This window comes from Mastomys coucha, unplaced genomic scaffold (assembly GCF_008632895.1).
Source record: "Mastomys coucha isolate ucsf_1 unplaced genomic scaffold, UCSF_Mcou_1 pScaffold22, whole genome shotgun sequence".
Classification (NCBI taxonomy): Eukaryota; Metazoa; Chordata; class Mammalia; order Rodentia; family Muridae; genus Mastomys; species Mastomys coucha.
Genome location: NW_022196905.1, coordinates 241,494,999 through 241,509,275, shown reverse-complemented (window position 1 = coordinate 241,509,275; position 14,277 = coordinate 241,494,999).

Genomic DNA, 14,277 nt, shown 5'->3' with positions numbered 1-14,277 from the left:
ATCCATTTCCTTCCTGTCATTTTTTGGGAGTGTGCGTGACTGTGGGTGGGCTTGTGAGGCTGAGAACAGGATCTGAGAGAAAGGGAGAAAGGAGGTGGGGCGGAATAGGCTCAACATAAGCAGAGCAAGAGAAGTTTTCCTGAGCTGGTATTTTCCCTCTGCTGATTGGGGTATATGAATGAATCCAAAGGTCAGAGAGTGGGGCACTTTCAATATTCAGGCTCTTTTTTTTTCTCATCACTCACATGAAAGAGGAACTAGGCTTCCTTGGCAGGGTACCTACCATCTAGAACATAGAAACAACAATCAACAAAGTCCTCTTCATCGTTGTATAATGCCAGTGTTCCTGTTCATCAATCCCTGAAGCACAAAAAAGCTACAGTTGAGGTTTTAAAAAGTGTAATGCAGGAAAGACAGAGTCCAAAACAGAATGTTCCAAACAGGGAACATAGACAGGGCTGTGGTTTAAGACCCAAGTTGTTTTTGAAGATTTATGATTGTTGCAGGCAAGGAAATCCATGAATTCATGGCAGATTGGCTAACAGATCCCAACTCTTAAATGTATTTTAATCTTCCTGATAACTAGGCATTCCAGTCATCAGTTGACTCTTAAGCACACACATACATACACACACACACACACACACACACACACACACACACATAAAGAAAACAAAACAAAAACAAAAACCACTTATAACTCTAGAAGTTTACAAGAACCTGTGTATCAGGAAAAAGTGATGGTGGAAGAGCAAATAGGGGTGGGGAGTGAGGAGATCACCAGACCCTGGGTTCTGGAGCAGGGCCTTCCAATGAGGAGGCCACTCTGGATAAGCCCATGCCTGAAAACACTATGAGGGAGAAGACCTTTATCCAATATAAGAATAGCACAAGGAAGATTCAACTTCTCCCATCCTCCAGTGGCCAGCAACAGTCAGAGAAGAAGTAGGCAGCTATGAGGAAGAGACCATGGTGACATCCTGGATTGGCCTGCCACCAAGGGCCATGTCTTGGCCATTGGTGGTACTGCTGCAGGTATTACCACAGAAATCCATGCAGATGTCCGTGGTCCAGAACTGCTGCCTGAGGCATTGTGCTGAGTTGGCTCCACCCCTTGCTTGGGTAGTATAATAGAGCTGTCCCCAATGACAGGAGGTGAGCACAGCAGAGTTGGCCCTGCCCCCGAGTCTGCCATCTACTAATGGGGTAGTTTGGTTGCGGGAGAGATGCCTTCCTTCCATGACCCTTGCACAGCCTGTGCCAGGCAAGTGAGCTGGCACCAAGGTCATGAGAGTGTCAAAGCTGGCCTTGTCCCTCATGGGTTACAGCCCTCAGAAGAGAACAGGCCCTGCACCCTCACCTTGTCAACACAGGAGATCTGATCCTGGCACAAGCTAGAGCCCTCAAAATAGATAGAAGGATGATTTATTGCAATGAACATTTGCAAATAAAGATGTGTGGACAAAAGGGTATAGTGTGGGGCACACTGTGACCCACTATAGCTTCCATGATGAGACTTTTTTCTATCTTATTTTGGGGTGGGGCAGAGGTTGGGTATAAAGAGATGGCAAGATGTATGAGGTTGGGGTACATGACGTGAAATTCACAAAGAATCATTAAAAAGTTTGAAAGAATTAACATAAGATCAGCAAGATCCCAGAATCAGAAGTGGGAAAGGAGACTGCACCACTGCACCAAGAGGGTAGTGTCAAAGACGAGATATGAACCAGTGACTGAAGAGCAGTAGAAGCTCTACCAGCCAAAGGTCAATAGACTAGGAAAATTTCATCTTTTGGTACTAAGTCTTGGTGCCCCCTACCTATGCTAAGCTCTCATGTGGTGTAGCCATTAAGTGCAGTGTGATTTTGAGATGGCCATGGATGTCTCTGGTTCTGTTTCTCAGAGTTGTAGGTAAGGAAGGGGTTTGGACAGTTGCAGTCATCTTTCTAACATTAACATCTCCATCTCTTACATGTTCCTTCTTTCTAGTTTCACCTGGAGTCTGCCCCTTCTTTGTTTTCCTAGCATATATAAGCTGTCCTCCTGTTGACTTCTTCAACACTGGCTTCGTGACTACACCTTCACTGGCCCACAAGTCAACACCAGCCTTGACCAAAGCATGCCATTCCAGGAGGAGAACTGAACTGAACAGATTAGAGGAAGAAGCAGAGATTAGAAACAACAGGCTTGCACATTCCGATTGTTCTTAACTTGATTTCAACTTTTGACCTGTAATGCTTTCCAGCTGTTTTGAACTCACACAGCCCATCTTGATTAGACTCACCCCCTAAATGATGCAAACAGAGGAGACAGCTTCAGAGAGCCATCACCCCACCCAAGTGAGTCTGGGGTTTGCAATTCTTGGATGGGTATGTGAATCTGGATCCAAGGCTTTGGCTCCCTAGCACAGTCCAACAGGAAGGGCTCAAGCAAGACAACCCCCACCCCTCAAAAAAGATCACCTCTTTTACAGTCCATTTCCACAGTGCAGAGTGGGAGCATTAGCATCCCTGTCCCTCCCTCCCCCCGTCAAAATAACATATCCCAGGTGGTGGGAGTTAACGGGGAAGGCAGAGAGCTCTATTTCCAAAGTACACAATGCCACAAATGAAAACCAACTGGAGAGAAGCTGGGCAGAGGAAGAAAACTAAGCCCTGGGTCTGCTTTCTTCCTCTCTCTCTCTCTCTCTCTCTCTCTCTCTCTCCTCTCCCTCTCTCTCTCTTTCTTTCCTTCTCTCTTTCTTTCTTTCTTTTTCTTCTGTTCTTCCTTTCTTCCCTCCTCCCCTCCCTCCTTCTGTCCTACCTTCTTTCTTTCCTATCTCTTTTGTTTTCTCTCTCCCTTCTTTTCTTCCCCTCCCTTCCTCCCTCCTCCCTCCCTTTTCTTCCTTTCTTCCTTTTTTCTCTTCCCCTCCCTTCTCTCTCTCCTTTCCTCCTTCTATCTTTCTTTCCTTTCAATAGTAGAAAGTGCTAAATAGCACATGATTTTTAAAAGACAAGTTTCCTTATATGGTGAAATATGAGCAGCTTTAAGAAAGCAGCTCTCCCCAGGCTTGGGGGTGGGTCCTACATAGTGACATGCAATGTGACCTTCCATTCATCCAACAGGCCTTGGAGTCAGATGTCTGTGACTACACAAGTTAGAAGCTGAGCTAAGAGTACTTAAGTTTCTCAGAGTTTATCACTGAATTGAAATAAGCAGCCAACTTTGTTTTTCCTTCTTATCACCATGCCTTCAGGGAATCCTTTTGTGTTTAATTTCTGTCCTAGGTGGTCATGCTTTAGGTAGACTCCTTAGAAGTTGTTTTTCCGAAGACGTTTTTTCAGGGGGAATTGGAAGTTGCCACTAGCCATAGATAGGAGACAGTAACCATCATGAGTGAAGCCAAGGATCTGGTGAGCACAGTATGGCGTTGGAGATATCCATCCATCCGGTGCATTCCTATGGTGTGGCTGGGCCACTTATTTACTTATTTTCCATTTGGATGGATGTGCCTCATCTCGTCAGCTCATCTTTGCTCATTAATGCAGAGAAATTCATCCTGTGCTTAATTCTGAGGAAAAGTTCAATGGCTTTGCTGGGAAAACTTAAGTAGGAAAATTAAATTAAAAAAATAAAAACAACAGTCATTTTAAGAGAGGAGAAAATAAACCAGCAGTTTTAATTATTTCGGCCATCTTGGGGCCAGAGATGGACAGCGATGGGATTTTAGATTCTAACTCAGTTCTACATCTTGATCCTCTCCACAAACATTCTCTTTGCATTCAGAAGGAGGACTCTTTGCCCACTGCTGGCCACATGTGAACCGCGGAATGCTTCACTGCCTGCTTCCTTCACTGGGTGCAAGGCCAGACAAATACAAAGACTCACTGGGCTGAAAAAGTCTCCTCTGACTCCTGTCAAGTACCAGCTGTCTTTGTTAATTCATACAGGACAAATGCAGATCCCTGAAAATATAAGAAGCGAAGGGACTCTGCAACAGGAGTTATTGCTGGGAATGGAGCGGCTGCAACTGGGTTAGGGAAGATTCATGGAGCCAGACGGTGACTTGTAGATCATTTGTTCATCTCAGAGGTTGCAAACTTGTTTGAAGCAATAAAATAAAACCTTCCGCTGCACAATGTTATGCAAAACAAAATATGCAATGTGGATAAACAGCAGGGTTATGGTGGTTGTTGTGTGCAGCCCTAGGGAAGGGAGAAAACCGGCCTGCGTGCTTTGCTTCACCCTTCTCCCCCTTTCTTTTTATTTTTCTCTTCATTCTTTCTTCCTTCTTTTTCTCTTTTATTTTCCAAAATTGGAAACTGAGAACTAGCAAGGCCAAGATATTCATAATAAAGCTGGGTCCCGGGAGCAGCCCAGGATATAATCTTTATGCAAAGCATTACTATATTTATTAAAATCCCCAAGGTTCCTATGACAGGGCTCTCCAAAGGAAGTTGTTTAAAATCTCTCCCCATAGGACATGGTTGGTGGATGGGTACCACCATTTGCCAAATCTACTGACTGTTTCTATTTCAAATAGTGTCGCAATACTGCTTATAAATTCAAAGCAGGACACTTGTGACAAAGACAAGTGTGTGAACTCTCAGGCCAGACACTGGAAAAACATTTTAATGCATTATTTCATTCTACACTAGACTCATGTGAAGTTGCTATTTCTAGCTCCACAGATATGAAGAATTAGATTCAGAGATTTAACTTTCTGTATCAACTAAAGTATTAGGGTCCAGGGGAGAGCCCTCTAACAAGGAGATCCCCAAATAATGGCACTAACTTTCTCACATATTTGTCTATGGGAAGGTGGTTGGGGACAGCTGGATGCAGGTGGTCCTGCTTCCATCTCTGCATCCACTGTGGAATTTCTAAATCATAACATAACCCGCTTCCCAGAGAAGTAAGAGATCTAGTAAATGATAGAGTTAGGGCTTGAAAAAAAGGATAAGACAAGTCTCAAATGTGATGGTCACTAATCACTGAACAGACCTGCCTCATTACTCCAACTCTCCCATGGAAGGACAATTATGTCTTTCTCTTGTCCTTTTTACCATTATGACAAGATGGCTCGTAATGATGTCTCCCTACCTCTAGTTAGGCAACTCCCTGTCATACTCAAGAAGGATGCTAATGAGGATGTGATGGAAGAGGCTAAGTCCCAAAGACAATGCATTTACCCATCTTGTGTCATTTTCTTTGGGGAGGGTGGGTGACATGCTTTCAACAGCCCCATGTGGAAAGTCCTACTGAGTGAAGAATCCAGGCCTTGCTGAGTTTGCCATAGTAACTTGCCAGCCACATGAGCAGGCTGCTTTGGAAACAGACTCCCCCTCCTCTTGCCCAATCAGTCCCTAGAGAGTCCCAGCCTCAGCCCACTGTTGAACACAGCTGCAGAATCTCTGAGTTAGACCAAGCTAAGAGAATAAATGCCTATTCTTGTTTTATGCCATGAAATCTCCACCTTGTTTATAATGTAGCATAGGAGACATCAACTAGAGATGGTATGCTTTTAATCTATCAAAACTCAGGCTACCTCTTCTGGAAAGCCTCATGCAGCAGAAGGTTCACAATCATTCCTCAGATGCCCTGGTTCTTTTGCTGTACCACTTGCCGATCAAAACTCAAGTCTGTGTTTGCTGCAAGATAGTAGCTTCCTTCTGTGGGTTCCCTGATAACTGTGTCTGTGTGCAGATTAACCCCAGGAAGCCTAAGAGTGCTGAGCTAAGTTCGCCTTTAAGTGACTGACTGAAACCAATGTCTCCGTTCCCTGTTCTGTAACTTCATGCACAGTTGTCCTTTACGTGTGGGCTCTCCGCACATGGAGCTCCCTTTCATGTGAAATCACTCCATCTCTTCTTTGTCTCAGTAACAGGCTTTTAAAAATGTTCTGTATAAATAAAAGATAAATCTCCTCAGGGCCAGAGAGCATGCTGGCTTAGGAGCTTTACAAACAGTTGGCACCTCCTTATTCTTGGAAATCAGGCCTGCAATCTCATCAAAACAAACATACCCCAGAGAACCTCAAAGATGGAGTGATTTTAAAAAAAAAAAGTCCTACCTCATTTAAGAGGAGAGGGGAAGGTCAGTCCCAGAGTGCCCCATCTCAGTAGCCCAGGTGCTACCACTTTATGGTGAATCCCTGTGTTTCTGAAGTGACCTCATCTCTACACACTCATTTGGTCTTCTAGAGACATACATTAGATCCATCATGGAAATTTCCTTCTGATATGCTTAACGTGGAAAAACTTTCAAGGATAGCTGTAGCACACTGGGCGCCCTATTTAAAAACCTACATGTTGTTTTCAATCCCCAGGCCCTAGGAGATTTGGTGAATTCATGTATATGAAGTTTGGGTTCAGCAGTTGAAATGTTTGGGGGCATATCATGATTTAACACAGAAGAGGCAATAACTCCAGAGATCCTAACTGATCTTTTCTTTCATGTACATATGTTTGTTTCCCTATCCTAGTGGAGCCATTGGATAGACTCCAGTTGAGATTAATTCTCAACCGGGCTGTGGTGGCATACACCTTTAATCCCAACACTTGGGAGGCAGAGGCAAGTGGATTTCTGAGTTCGAGAACAGCTTGGTCTACAGAGTGAGTTTCAGGACAGCCAGGGCTACACAGAGAAACTCTGTCTCAAAAATAAAAAAATAAATAAATAAATAAAAAAGAGAGATTAATTCTCATGGGTCCCACCCTTGTCAGCATGAAAAGATTGTTGCATTTATGTTTTGTTATGTTATGTTATTTAATATCATATTATATTAAATAAGAAGAAGCAGAGTTTTTCTGTTTGTTTTTCATAGGGACATGGATCAACTCATATAGAATGGTAAACATGTGGTAAAGGCCAGAGTTACAAAGCAGTCCAGCACTAATGCATCCCGTGAGAGAAGGAGTACAAGCTTTCTCCCCGGTGTTGACCCCCAAATAGCCTGCAGTGCCTCCCAAATGGAGTTATTAGTATCTTGATTACAAACAATTTCCATACTTACTCAAATTTAAGACTGTATCAATGCACACCACTAATTGATTGATTGACACCAGAGATTTTACTGTCTTGTTATCTCTTACTTGGATGTTAAGAGGAAACAAACAAACAAACAAACAAACAAAACAAAACAAATGAAACATTACATTAAGTTTCTGCATCAATTGTGAGAGGCACCCAGATTTTCAAAACATCATGAACAAGGTAAAGAAATATTTGCTCTATGTTAAAAATACTTGGCAAGCCTTAGGTGGGGCACAAATCCAGCATCTCCTTCCTGGATGTGATTAGGTGGAGCTGGTGACAGAGGCCAGTGCTCTGGGAAGTGGCTTTAGGGCTTACCTTTGTTTCCACTTCAGTATACAAGACCCAGACATCCTAGAGAAAAGGATGGTGCTGTGTTTGTGTTGGGACTCCGGTCCTACCTGCATGCCTAGCACCTGGACTTTCTTGATGATAATTGCTAGGCTATGATAACTATTATAATTATTATAGGGTGTTTGCCTAAATGCAGGTGTGTGTTCCTGTGGGCACATGTGTGTGGGTATGCATGCAAATGTGATCACCAAGAGGCCACAGGACAACCTTAGATGTTGTTCCTCAGTACTGTCTACCTCCTTTCCTTTAAAACATTTCTATTTTTATCTATTTTATGTGTATTTGTATTTGGGTTGCATATCTGTCTGCACCAAGGGGTTGCCTGTGTCTGATGCCCAAAGAATCCAGAAGAGGGCATCTGATTCCCTGGAACTGGAGTGCAAGACAGTTGTGAGCTGCCATGTGGGTTATGAAAATTCAACCAAGACTTTTGGAAGAGGAACCAGAGTTCTTAGCCACTGAACCATTGTTCCAGTTCCCTTTCCTTTCATTTCTTGTGTGTGTGTGTGTGTGTGTATGTGTGCGTATATGTGTGTGTGTGTGTGTGTGTGTGTGTGTGTGTGTTGCATTTGGGTGTCTTTCTCTGTCACTTTCTGCTTTATTCCCTGGACACAGTGATTGTCATTGAATTGAACCAAAAGTTCACCACTTCAGCTAGCCTTGCTGGTTCCCAGGAGTGGCCTGGCTCTTGATCCTCCAATACTGGAGTTACAAGTACTCACAGTCATACTCAGTATTTTACTTTTGTGCTAGAGAAGCAAACTCAGGTACTTAAGAACTGAGCAAGCTCTTATATTCACTGAGCTCCATCCCAAGAGTTTACCTTGTTTTGTTTGAGACAGAATCTCCATTGGACTGGAGCTTGCTGAATTACTAGACTGGGTAGCTAGTTAGCTCCAGGGATCTGTGTGTCTCTACCTCCTAGCACAGGATTACACCTGGATATCTTTTTAATGATTTAATTAATTAATTAATTAATTTATATTCTGAATGCTGTGCCCCCTCCTGGTCTCCCCTCACAGAGTTTCTTCCCCCATACCCCATCCAGTTCACCTCTGAGAGGGTAGCCCCCTCAGTATCCTCTCACTCTGGCTTTTTTTTTCCTTTTACAAGGGTTGTGGGGATCAAACTCAGGTCGTTATTCTAAAAACCGCAAGGACTTCACCGACTGAGCTATTTCTCCAACTCCTTGGTGATTATTTATTGAATGAATCAAGTGTTAGAGATGAATGGACATCTCTGGTCCCTTCTACTTCCTACTCATGCCCTTACTTTGGGAACAGGCTGCAAGCATTGGCTGGAATCACAGCCTTGAAATTCCTGGTGTGGCATAAATTCTCCATAAAGAGATGTCAGTGCCTTCAATTTTTCCTCATGTTCCCTTTCCTCGTAGACTCTTTGCCTACTCAGGATCCTTCAACAGAAAATTAAACTTTGCTGCCAAACTCCCCAGGGCCTTACAGAGGACAGAGTCTTTCTGTGAGAAAATGAGTTTATTGACTTTTCTGCCTCCGAAAAGGATAAAGTACAGGTGTTGGTGTTGGGGGGGATATAGTGTAGGCACAGCTGGGCTAGAGCCTGGAGTGGCCTGTGCCACAGGGCTGGGGGCTGGGAAGCCGCAGCAGAAAAAAAAAAAACCAGTGCCTTATTTTTTTTTCTAGCTCCTTCTCTCTGGAATACTCTTTACAATGGAATGAGAGCAGTATATTTCTACAGGTGGATTCAAGTCACCTTGGTGAAGTTACATACCCATGGTGCATCTTATGACACCCAGGATCCTTTGCTTCTGCGGCATTTTCAACTAGGGTCTCACATTGTCTCTGTCATTTGCCTGGAGTTTTCTCTATACATTCACATGGGAAGTATTATTATTTTTTCCTCCTGAGATGCAACTTACCCACTTCAATCACTGGTGATCTTTGCATCCAGGGCAGCTGTAGCCTGAAGGCCACCTCTAGCTACTTCTGAGCCCCACATATGTGTACTCCTCCTTTCTGCTCTCTTTGAGCTGTAGGGCTCCACTCCCCAAAGATAGGCCTTCTTGGTCACAGATCAGCTTAGTACAGCTAGAGAAGGCACCACCTCCCTCAAGAGGACAATAGATGGCCCTGTTCAGAGGTGGAATCTTATTAGTAGCTTGGATCTGGTTTAAATCAATGGAGATAGTGATGAAGTTTGTATATTGTACTGCAAGTGAGAGTCTTTCCCCACACTAGAGTGAGCACCACAGAAGATTATAAAGGAGAAAATGACAACCTTGGACTTATATTTTGGATAACACAAGGGACAAAGAGGGGCTATGAAGAAACAGGTTAGGTGTTGGGTTGAATTTCCTTTGATCTTTGTTCTCCAGTTACAGAGGGAAATGGATTCTCTCTCTCTCTCTCTCTCTCTCTCTCTCTCTCTCTCTCTCTCTCTCTCTCTCTCTCTGTTTCTCATGCATACATACTGTATCTCTGTCTTTCTCTCTACCCTCTCTTTTTGTTTGTATCTGTGTCTATCTCTCTGTCTGTTTCTCTCTGTTTCTCTGTCTCTCTGCCTCCCAATTGCTCTCTTTCATTTATTCTTTCTTCCCCATAACCTCCTCTTGTAAAATGCATCTATCTGCATTGGTTTGGGCTACTACCAGATGGCTCTAGATTCTAGGCTCCAACAAGGGCACCAATCCCCCTGTCCCTGACATCTGAGGAAGGTGTCAGCTCTGCTTCCTGCATCTACATCTTCTCATCAGCTTGGATTCTCAGTTCTTCCAATACTGATAAAGTCAAGTTTCTTCATTCTGTTCATCCTGTTTAAATACATCAGGTTGATTTCGTCATTCCGAAGTCATTTCTCAGTTGCTTATTGAGACAGCTACAGTCTTTTCTTCTTCATTCATTTTATCCTTCCTTTTTTCTTTTTTCTTTTTCCTTTGAGGTATGATATCACATAGTTCTATATAGCCCAGGCTGGTCTTAAAGCCTTGATTGCCCTGTCTCCATCTTCCTAGTGCTGAGATTACAAACATGTGCAAGCATACCCATCTATTGTAGTCAAGCTTGTAAAAGATGTAAAAGCCTAAGTAAGGGTATTTCCATAAAGTGGAAAAATAAAATATTTGAAGATATTCCTTATCAAAACCCTACCTAGAGTTTCAATTTTGTGTATTTTTGGCCAAATGATTTATTCTTTGCCACTATTATGTGCCAAAGTTGGAATATCATTCAGTTACCACTGGCTTTTAATGTTCTTTTGTAGAGTATTATTCAGCCTAAAGAAAATGGTGCTTAGAGGTGTCATAGTTCGACTCTTTGTTGTTGTTATAAAACAGTGGCCAAAGCCACTTGGGGGGAATAGGTTTAGGTTTGCTTACAGGCATCTAATGGGAAGCTCATGGAGGAACTCAAGGAAGGAGCCTGGAGAGAGGAACTAATGCAAAGACCATGGAAGAATATTTCTTACTGGCTTGATTTTCTTGACTTACTCAGCCTGCCTTATTATAGAATAGAGGAACACCTGTCCAGGTGTGACACCACATCCAATGTGTAGGACCTTCCACATCAATCATTAATCAAGAAAATGCTTAGGCTGGAGAGATGGCTCAGCAGTTAGAAGCACTGACTGCTCTTCTAGAGATCTGGAGTTCAATTCCCAGTAACCCCAAGGTGGCTCACAACCATCTGTAATGGGATCTGATACCCTCTTCTGATGTGTCTGAAGACAGTGACAGTGTACTCATATAAATAAATAAATCCTTAAAAAAATGCCCCTACAGACACACTTCCAATCTTATAGAGGGAATTCTTCAATTAAATTTCCCTCTTCCCTAATGAGTCTGATTTAAGTCGGGCTGACAAAAACCTCCCAGCAAATCAAACAATCAGAGCTTAATTTATAAATGCCTTTCATGTCCTATGAAAGGAGGCACACTATAGAGTGTGTCATACAATAGTCCACACCAGAATGGAGAAGAGCACAAGAGATGAACACAGAAGCTCATAGAGTGAGGAATATGATTTCAATGTGCTTTCACACCCCAGCCAAAATCTACCAACTACTCATTGTTCTCTGTGGACTTGTTCTCTAGGCCAGATCATTATATTAAAGCCTATTTAGATGTTACTAACCTAGCTTCTCTTTGAAAAGCTATGAGAGTACAGATGGATTCTGTGGGCCCCATCTGAGCTTTGCACCCAGCAAACCAAATATCACATATTAAATGTCCTTGGCTCGAGGTGCAGTCAGAAGCCATAGCCAGACATGTGAGGAAGGGTGGTTTGTTCACTATCAAGCAGTTCAAAGTCAGATCCTCTGTTTTTGAAATGAACCAACTTGGCTCCCACCATCTGTATTCAAAGATCTGGAATGGCGTACTTTCATTTCCATGTGCAGCCTAATCCGTTCCAAGAAATGTGCATTGAAAACCAGCAAAGAAATGTCATCCCTTCAGCTGGTTACTTTAAGCTACCACTAGCCACTTTTCTCTATGTATTTATTATTTTCCGCTAAAATATACTTTTATTTATCTACATTTTCCTCTCACTGAGATAATGGGTTTATTATGAAGCTGACTGACATTAGGGTACTCACTGGAGGTGGTAGCTCTTATTTTTTTCAGCCAAATCTCACTGGGCCCTTAGAACTCCCCTTGCTCTGTTTTGCACCATTAATTTAGTCATTTGGTTATATATTCAGATGGCAAATGAAAGCATAGTCTGGGGCAGACCTTTTGCTTGTCTTTAGATTTGTTTCTAGGATTTAAATGAACTCTTCTTGTGAGGAACTCCAATCTGGTAGAAACAGAAGGAAGCCAGTGTGTTTTGTAGTGACATAGTGATTATTATTCTAATATTCCTGGACTTCTATACCACACAAATCAGTGACTCTAGTCTTGCTTTCGTCCTATTTAGCCAAAGAGTGACTACTAGTGGTCCTGTTTTGAATTGCAAGAATAAGACCAAGGAGGAGAGAGAGGGATGCAAAAAAGGCTTAAATCCTAACTTCTCAAATTTTTAGTAAAAAGAGTGATTTCATTTATTTTTCTAGTATGGGTTATTTATTTGCAGGCTTTAAACTAGAGATACCAAATGGTAATGAACTTTCTCCTTGGGCCTGGCAAGGGATGTACTTGGATGCCTATGAAAACTCTTATAGGAAGCACTCTCTGAGGTAGCTTGGATAGGTCTTCTGGAAGTTATTCCAACAAGAAAACATTAAATTCTGGTTGAATTTTTCCAAGGAGTGTCAATGTAAACCTCGATGGTAGGAAATGTCTTCAGCTTTTTCTTTTTCCACTTTCCCTTTTAGATTACCATTACAGTTGAAGATGTTGCTGGTCTCACTGAGCCCAACAGTCTCTGACTTCTGCTGTACTATGAGCATGGCTACTGAATCCTGAAGGTCATCGTCCCCATATTCCATTCTTTCATTCTACTTCCTTGCTACAGGCCTCAGGAGGTCTCTCCTTGGGGGTCAGCTTTGATTTTCCCTGATCCCCTTGACTTTGGTTTTCCCTTGATCCCTTTTGAGCCTTTGGGTGAATGATCCCTCCTTTAACCCTTCTACCAGCTCTCTGTCCTGCCTGGAACTCTTATTCCTCTCTGGACCAAGGTTTCCTATCCTACAAAACAGGGTTATGGGAATGGTGAGGACACAGTATGGGGACACAGTGTGGGGATAGGGGTGAGAAGATAGAGAGGTTGGTGAGGGGTTGTGGGGGTGGAGTGGGGGCTGGAGGGTGGGGTAAGGGGTGGAGGGGGGGTGGAGTGGTGATGTTGTTTCTCAACTGGCTGACTTGTGGGATGGATCCTTATTTGTTGTGGAAGGTTTTACACACACTGAAGGGCATCTTTCTCTTTTTCTTTCTCTCTCTTTCTTTCTTTTCTTCCTTCCTTTCTTCCTTCCTTTCTTTCTTTCTTTCTTTCTTTCTTTCTTTCTTTCTTTCTTTCTTCCTTTTTTTAATTAGAATTCTTAGATTCTATCTACTAGATGACAGTAGCACCTTTCTCTCTACTTGAGACAATCAACCAAAATTATTACTAGATATTGTCAAATCCCTCTTGAGGGATGACATTGTTCACACTTGAGAAATGTCACCTTTTACTTATGACTTCCTTGATGTATTTAACGTCTCTGTTGTTAGCAGTAACACGAGTTCTGGATACAAGTAGGCAGAAATCTCTAGAGAAACTATGTCACTAATGTCTGGTTTTGTCCAGAACTCTCTCTCCACATATCCATGTTCAGAGGCTAGGCGACAAGCTTCAAAAGCCCAGCAGCGGCCTTTCCTATCAAGTGCCTTTAAACAGACTGGGAGAACGAGAATTGGCAGCTGGCCACCACCAAGGGAGTCAGGGCACCAGGCCTTGTTCTGCTTTTGGGCCTCTGAAAACACATGGGGATTTTTGGCTTGACTCAGAGCCCATAGAGGCAAGATCGGGAGAGCCATGAGAGAACACAGGGGTAGGGTGAGGAATTTCTTTAGTTTCATTGGAAACAGATGCCCAGTAGAAGTGGAAGGCTGGGACCATGCTTTAGGCCAGTGTGCTTGGCAGGCTCTCCTTTCTACTTCTTCCACCCTTCTCTCTCCTCCTCTTTACTCCTGCAGCAGGCACCACCAGACTATGGAGAGAAGGGCTGTGCTGTAAGTGAAGGTGGATTTCCTGTAAACCTGGTTTTGTGGGAACATGAAGAACATGTGTGATGGGATGTAATACACAAAGCATCACAGATTGATCAAATAAAGGAGCATAGGGGTAGAAACAGCCTGCTGTGGTTGAAGTTCTCATCTTAAATGTGAAAATCTGAGGTGAGGTCAAAAACGGAAAATAGAGTTTAGAATACAGGTCAGGCCAGGCAGTGTTGGCACATGCCTTTAATCCCAGTACTTGGGAGGCAGAGGCAGGCAGATTTCTGAGTTTGAGGCCAGCC